We start from the raw sequence: 7,500 nt of genomic DNA on the forward strand, positions 1-7,500 counted from the left end.
GTGCCTGGTCCTTGGTTCCTAGTTCCTAGTTCCTGGTTCTTGGTCCCTGGTTCGTAGTTACTGCTTCCTGCTCCCTGGTTACTGGTCCCTAATGCCTGATCCCTGGTTCTTGGTCCCTGGTTCCTAGTTCCTGCTTCCTGGTTCCTGATCCCTGGGGCCTATCTCCTAGTTCCTGGCTCCTATATATAGTTCCTGGTCCCTGGCTCCCATAGTTCCTGGTCCCTGGTTCCTAGTTCCTGCTTCCTGATCCCTGATTCCTGATCCCTAGTTTCTGGACCCTGTTTCCTAGTTCCTGCTTCCTTGTCCCTGGTTTCTGATACCTAGTTCCTAGTTCCTGCCTTTTGACCCCTAGTTCTTGGTCCCTAGTTCCTAGTTCCTGCCTTTTGACCCCTAGTTCTTGGTCCCTAGTTCCTGGTTCCTGATCCCTAGTTCCTAGTTCCTGCATCCTGGTCCCTGGTTGGTTCCTGATGCCTGGTTTCTGGTTATGTTACGGTTTCGAAGACTACTGAGGTGTTCACTTGATCAGTTATTAGAAAAGAAAAAAAATATAAGTTAAAAATTCAGTAAATAAATACTGAATAGGAAACAGAAAGAATTGATCGATCATTGTTATTATTATTATTATTATTATTATTATTATTATTATTATTATTATTATTATTATTATTATTAGAAAGCAAAAACCTTCTCTCAAGCTTGTAAAGAGCCGCCTCTATTTTTCGAATAGAGGCTTTTTTTCAGTACTATTTACAAACAGGGCTATAGCAGAGCTTGACCCTGCATTTAAGATGACCTCCATAGGCGCTACTATAGCCTGTGTAAGTAGTACTGAAAAAAAAACCGCTAGTCGAAAAATTGAGAAGAATCTCTATAAGCGTAACGCTGCTGAGGTAGCCATACTTTCAATAAAGGATTATTATTATTTTTTTTTTTTTTTTTTTTTTTTTTTGCTCTCTCACAGTCCTCCAATTCGACTGGGTGGTGTTTATAGTGTGGGGTTCCGGGTTGCATCCTGCCTCCTTAGGAGTCCATCACTCTTCTTACTATGTGGCGCCGTTTCTAGGATCACACTCTTCTGCATGAGTCCTGGAGCTACTTCAGCCTCTAGTTTTTCCAGATTCTTTCAGGGATCTTGGGATCGTGCCTAGTGCTCCTATGATTATGGGTACGATTTCTCCACTGGCATATCCCATATACTTCTTATTTTCTATTTTCAGATCTTGATACTTATCCATTTTTTTTCCTCTCTTTCTCTTCAACTCTGGTGTCCCATGGTATTGCGACATAAAATGAGTGATACTTTCTTCTAATTTTGTCAATCAACGTCACGTCTGGTCTGTTTGCACGTATCACCCTATCTGTTCTGATACCATAGTCCCAGAGGATCTTTGCCTGATCGATTTATATCACTCCTTCAGAATTGGTGCTCGTAACCACTTATTACTGTAAGGTAGCTGGTGTTCTGCACAGACTCCAGTGGAGGGCTTTGCCACTGAATCATGCCTCTTTTTGTACGGTTCTGTGCAAGTGCGGACATTCGCTTGCTATGTAGTTTATGGTCTCATTTTTCGTATTGCACTTCCTACATATGGGAGAGATGTTATTTCCATCTATCGTTCTTTGGATATATCGGTTCTTAGGGCCTGATCTTGTGCCGCTGTTATCATTCCTTCAGTTTCCTTCTTGAGCTCTTCCCTCTGTAGCCATTGCATGTGTCATCGCTGGCCAGTTCTTTAGTCTGTCTCATGTATTGTCCGTGCATTGGTTTGTTATGCCATTCCTCTGTTCTGTTTGTCATTCTCCTGTCTCTGTATATTTGTGGGTCTTCGTCTACTTTATCAGTCCTTCTTCCCATGCACTCTTTAAGCCACTCGTCTTCACTGGTTTTCAGATATTGCCCCAGTGCTCTATTTTCGATGTTGACACAGTCCTCTATACTAAGTAGTCCTTTCCCTCCTTCCTTTCGTGTTATGTATAGTCTGTCCGTATTTGCTCTTGGGTGTCGTGCTTTGTGTATTGTCATATGTTTCCTGGTTTTCTGATCTATGCAGCGAAATTCTACCTTCGTCCATTCCACTATTCCTGCACTGTATCTGATGACTGGTATTGCCCATGTGTTTATGGCTTTTATCATATTTCCGGCGCGTTGGGTTTTGACTTGAGTATCACTTGAGTCTCTGCATATATTCTTTCCTGGTGTGTCCTTCATCTCTTGGTGGTTTTAATATATCCCTCCTATATTCCCAGGTATTTGTATCCCAGTCTCATCAATGTGTTTGATGTTGCTCCCATCTGTTTGCTTTATCCCTTCAGTTCTCGTTACTTTGCATTTTTGTATGTTGACTAAGGCGCATTTTTCTATTCCAAACTCCATACCTGATGTCCCCAGATACAATCCTTACAGTCTGGATTAGGGTATCTATTTCCTTGATGCTCTTACCATACAGCTTGATGTCGTCCATGAACATCAGATGGTTAATTCTGTTGCCTCTTTTTATTATTATTATTATTATTATTATTATTATTATTATTATTATTATTGGGGGTCTATCACAGTCATCCTATTCGACCGGGTGATTATTTATAGTGTGGGGTTTCGGGTTGCATCCTGCCTCCTTAGGAGTCCATCACTTTTCTTACCATGTGCGCTGTTTCCAGGCGCACACTCTTCTGCACGAGTCCTGGAGCTACTTCGGCATCTAGTTTTTCCAGGTTCCTTTTCAGGGACCTTGGAATCGTGCTTAGTGCTCCGATGATTATGGGTATGATTATGGCATATCCTATAACCTTCTTTATCTTCAGGTCTTGATACTTATTAGTCTTTTCTCTCTCTTTCTCTTCTACTCTGGTGTCCCCATGGTATTGCGACATCTATGAGTGATACTTTTCCTCTCTTCATGTTGTCGATCAAGGAGGAAGTATCACTCAAATAATATAATAATAATAATTAATTATTATTATTATTATTATTATTATTATTATTATTACAAGGAAATACAGAAAGAAGACATCACTCATTAGAAGAAGGAAAAATTAAATTCTCTTAAGACCTTCCTTGTAACTAACTGGTAGTCCATAGCATAACTGACTTCCTTCGCCCCCACCGGCACTTCCCCCCCCCCCCCCCCCCCCCCCCTCCAGGCTCACCATCCCCCGGAGATAAACGAAGATTATGATATGGCATTATGGAGGCCGATCTCATTAAGTCCAAGAGGGACCCTGTATGGAGATGAGTGCTACAGAGTTTCCACTCCGCGCCCACCGACACCCACCTCCATTTCGGCACTCGGCCGAGATAAGGAAAGAGAAGTAGTTCTCTTTATAGGACTTAGGCCAAAGGGTGAGTTCACTCATCGCTGAAACGGAAATTGACAGTACAAAGGATTGAAAGGTGTAACAGGAGTTAGAAGGATTAGAATGTCTCAAAGACTTGTTAGTCCATCCTAAGAGGAGACATCATCGTGTGCTTACTTATCTCTAGGAGCAAGTTTTACTGTTGATTCAAAGTGTCCTAATGAGAGAGAGAGAGAGAGAGAGAGAGAGAGAGAGAGAGCGTTACAAGGATTAGGATGTCTCAAAGACTGTTCATTTACAGTGTCCTCCTAACGATTTTGTCTAGCTTTCTTTTAAACTCTTTCTTTTAAACTCAATTTGTTAGGGAGGATTGGGAAAGGAAGATGGAAAAGAGAGAATATGGACGAAAGGACAGTAAAAGGAATGACAGGGGTTGCGGCTGGGGGGCATAAGGAAGGGACGCTCGCTGCAAAGAACCTTCAGTAATGCCCACAGTGCACCGTTTGTAGTATGGGGAGAAGAATTCCACTCTATTTCCGAACCGCGTCAAATTTGTACGAATCTGCCTGGCTCCTAAATACACGATCAGATGACGAATAAAAACTCACGTCAAAAACGGCAGCAATATTTGTCATTTAGCAATTCCATAAGGCTTATAATAATCTACTTATACCTTTTGTTTATTTACCCATTCGTTTATTCATTTATCCTTTTATTTATTCGAATATCGGATCTCTTCTTTGCTGTATTTCATATTACATACGGTTACGTTGTTCAAATGCGTGGTTGGTTTGGTGTTTGCTTCTCACCTCGGTGGTCGCGGGTTCGATTCTCGACCATTCCACTGAGCAGTGAGAGATGTGTATTTCTGGTGATAGAAGAAGTTCACGAATCTCGACGTGGTTCGGAAGTCACTAAGTAAAGCCGTTGGTCCCGTTGCTCAATAACCACTGGTTCCATGCAACGTCAAAACACCATACAAACAAACAAACAAATATTCTTCGGAAGGTGGGCTTGTTCCAGTACACGAATAGGGTTCATCTTGTGAATAATAAAAATAGTAATAAAAATGATTATTATTATTATTACTATTTAGGAAATGAACACTACTCTTACGTAACAAACCCACAGGGGCCACTGACTTAAAAATTCAACCTCCCCCAAAGAATATTGTGTTCATTTTGAAGTCCTAAAAAGAGAGTTAATATATATATATATATATATATATATATATATATATATATATATATATGTGTGTGTGTGTGTGTGTGTGTGTGTGCGTGCGAACACCACGGGAAAAATAATAGGCAGAAATTCGTACCGAGAGCTTTCGTCCTTCAATGGGATACTGTTCAAAAGAAAGTTACAAAGTGAACGTGGTCAAAAACATACTATATATATATATATATATATATATATATATATATATATATATATATATATATATATATGTATATATATATATATATCAGTAAGGACACCAAGGCCAAAAACCCGGAACAGCATTTTGTACAACTTTATTGGGACATGTTTCGAGTAGTACTATCACTCGTTATCAAACCTACAAAATTAAAATGAATGACATAGTTCTTGCAATCAAATTTACAATAATAAAATATGTATAAAAATTATAAGAGTACGTTAAAAAGATAGCAATACTTCAAAAAAAAATTATAATTAAAAATTGCTAAATGAAACAATTGAGTAGATAAAATAAAATGAAGCAGAATGCAAATTTAAGTCACAAAAACGGATGGTACAAAAGAACAGTAAATATACTAAGTCGATATACAAACCAGCAGGATGCAGACTAAAAACACAAAAGTGAGGTAACAGCTACATTTCTAGCCAAGGAAGGCTTTATCTTAACAGAATATAAAACTTCTAGAATGTCGAGGTCTGTAGCAAACTGGGCAGAGGTTAAAATAGAAAAGTCATCGATATGTAAAGGGTGACCAGACTCCTCGCTGTGTTCCCTAATTGCACTATAACTAGGTCTTGTAAGATAATTGCCTATACGAAATGACCTACCAAGGTGCTCAAACCATCTCATCCAGCTGATCTGGTAGTTTTTCCGACGTAAGTGGCATCACAACCACTGCACTGCCATTTATAGATCAGATTGGAGCGAAGGCTTGTTGGTATAGGGTCTAATTTAATTTTAAAGAATTTCCTAATTTATTTTGTAAAGTAAAATATATTTTGATATCTAGCTGAGGGTAACCAATGGACAAAATAGAAATTAATTGCTTTTTTTAGATCGTAACTATGAGTTCCAGTAAAGTTAAGGTAAATAAATAACAGGTTTTCTTTACGTTAGCAGTAGTTTCGGGTTGTTTGTTTACATACAATTTTGAAAGTTGTTTACCAATATATGTATTACGTAATTCAACGGATAGCCATTGTTTTTTAAGAGTGACCTTAGAAGTTCCAATTCTTCGTGTAAATTCAAATAGCTAGAAACAAATTTTTATATGCTCTGGTAACTAGCGTAAATATTAAATTCATCTTATATTTCAAAGGAGTAGCTGATTGAAATTTAGACATAAGACCTGTGAAAGTAGGTTTTCTAAAGACTGAAGTGTGAAATTTATTATTAAGATTTTTTACTTGAATATCTAGAAAAGCAAGTGTATGATTATCTTCGACTTCAGATGTAAATTCTATATTTATATGCTTACTATTAAGGTACTCTAAAAAAACGAGGAATTTGGTCACGACTCTTAAAAATTAAGAAAGTATCATCAACATACCTCCTGTACAATAAGGGCTTAAAATCTAAAGGGCATCGTCTAACCATTTCTTCTCCATAAAACACATAAAGCATTAGCCAGAGATGGTCCTATACTGGATCTCATACTTACACCATCAATTTGCTTATATAACAAACAGGTCTCAGTTTAAAGGAACTTTTAATCCTAGCTACCAAAGAATGTTATTTTTTGTTTAACAGTTTGTTATATAAGCAAATTGATGGTGTAAGTATGGGATCCAGTATAGGACCATCTCTGGCTAATGCTTTTATGTGTTTTATGGAAAGAAATGTTTAGACGATTGCCCTTTAGATTTTGAGCCCTTATTGTACAGGAGGTATGTTGATGATACTTTCTTAATTTTTAAGAGTCGTGACCAAATCCTCGTTTTTAGAGTACCTTAATAGTAAGCATATAAATATAGAATTACATCTGAAGTCGAAGATAATCATACACTTGCTTTTCTAGATATTCAAGTTAAAAAATCTTAATAATAAATTTCACACTTCAGTCTTTAGAAAACCTACTTCACAGGTCTTATGTCTAAATTTCAATCAGCTACACCTTTGAAATATAAGATGAATTTAATATTTTACGCTAGTTACCAGAACATATAAAATTTGTTCTAGCTATTTGAATTTACACGAAGAACTGGAATTTCTAAGGTCGCTCTTAAAAAGCAATGGCTATCCGTTGAATTACGTAAATACATATACTGGTAAACAACTTTCAAAATTGTATGTAAACAAACAACCCGAAACTACTGCTAACGTAAAGAAACCTGTATTTACCCTTTACCTTTAACTTTTACTGGAACTCATAGTTACGATCTAAAAAAAGCAATTAATTTCTATTTTGTCCATTGGTTACCCTCAGGCTATGATATCAAAATATATTTTACTTTACAAAATAAATTAAGGAATTTCTTTAAAATTAAAGACCCTATACCAACAAGCCTTCGCTCCAATCTGATCTATAAATGGCAGTGCAGTGGTTGTGATGCCACTTACGTCGGAAAAACTACCAGATCAGCTTGGATGAGATGGGTTTGAGCACCTTGGTAGGTCATTTCGTACAGGCAATTATCTTACAAGACCTAGTTATAGTGCAATTTAGGGAACACAGCGAGGAGTCTGGTCACCCTTTACATATCGATGATTTTTCTATTTTAAACCTCTGCCCAGTTTGCTACAGACCTCGACATTCTAGAAGTTTTATATTCTGTTAAGATAAAGCCTTCCTTGGCTAGAAATGTAGCTGTTACCTCACTTTTGTGTTTTTAGTCTGCATCCTGCTGGTTTGTATATCGACTTAGTATATTTACGTTCTTTTGTACCATCCGTTTTTGTGACTTAAATTTGCATTCTGCTTCATTTTATTTTATCTACTCAATTGTTTCATTTAGCAATTTTTAATTATAATTTTTTTTTTTAAGTATTAGCTATCTTTTAAC

The sequence above is a fragment of the Macrobrachium nipponense genome, chromosome 10 (assembly GCF_015104395.2).
Source record: "Macrobrachium nipponense isolate FS-2020 chromosome 10, ASM1510439v2, whole genome shotgun sequence".
Classification (NCBI taxonomy): Eukaryota; Metazoa; Arthropoda; class Malacostraca; order Decapoda; family Palaemonidae; genus Macrobrachium; species Macrobrachium nipponense.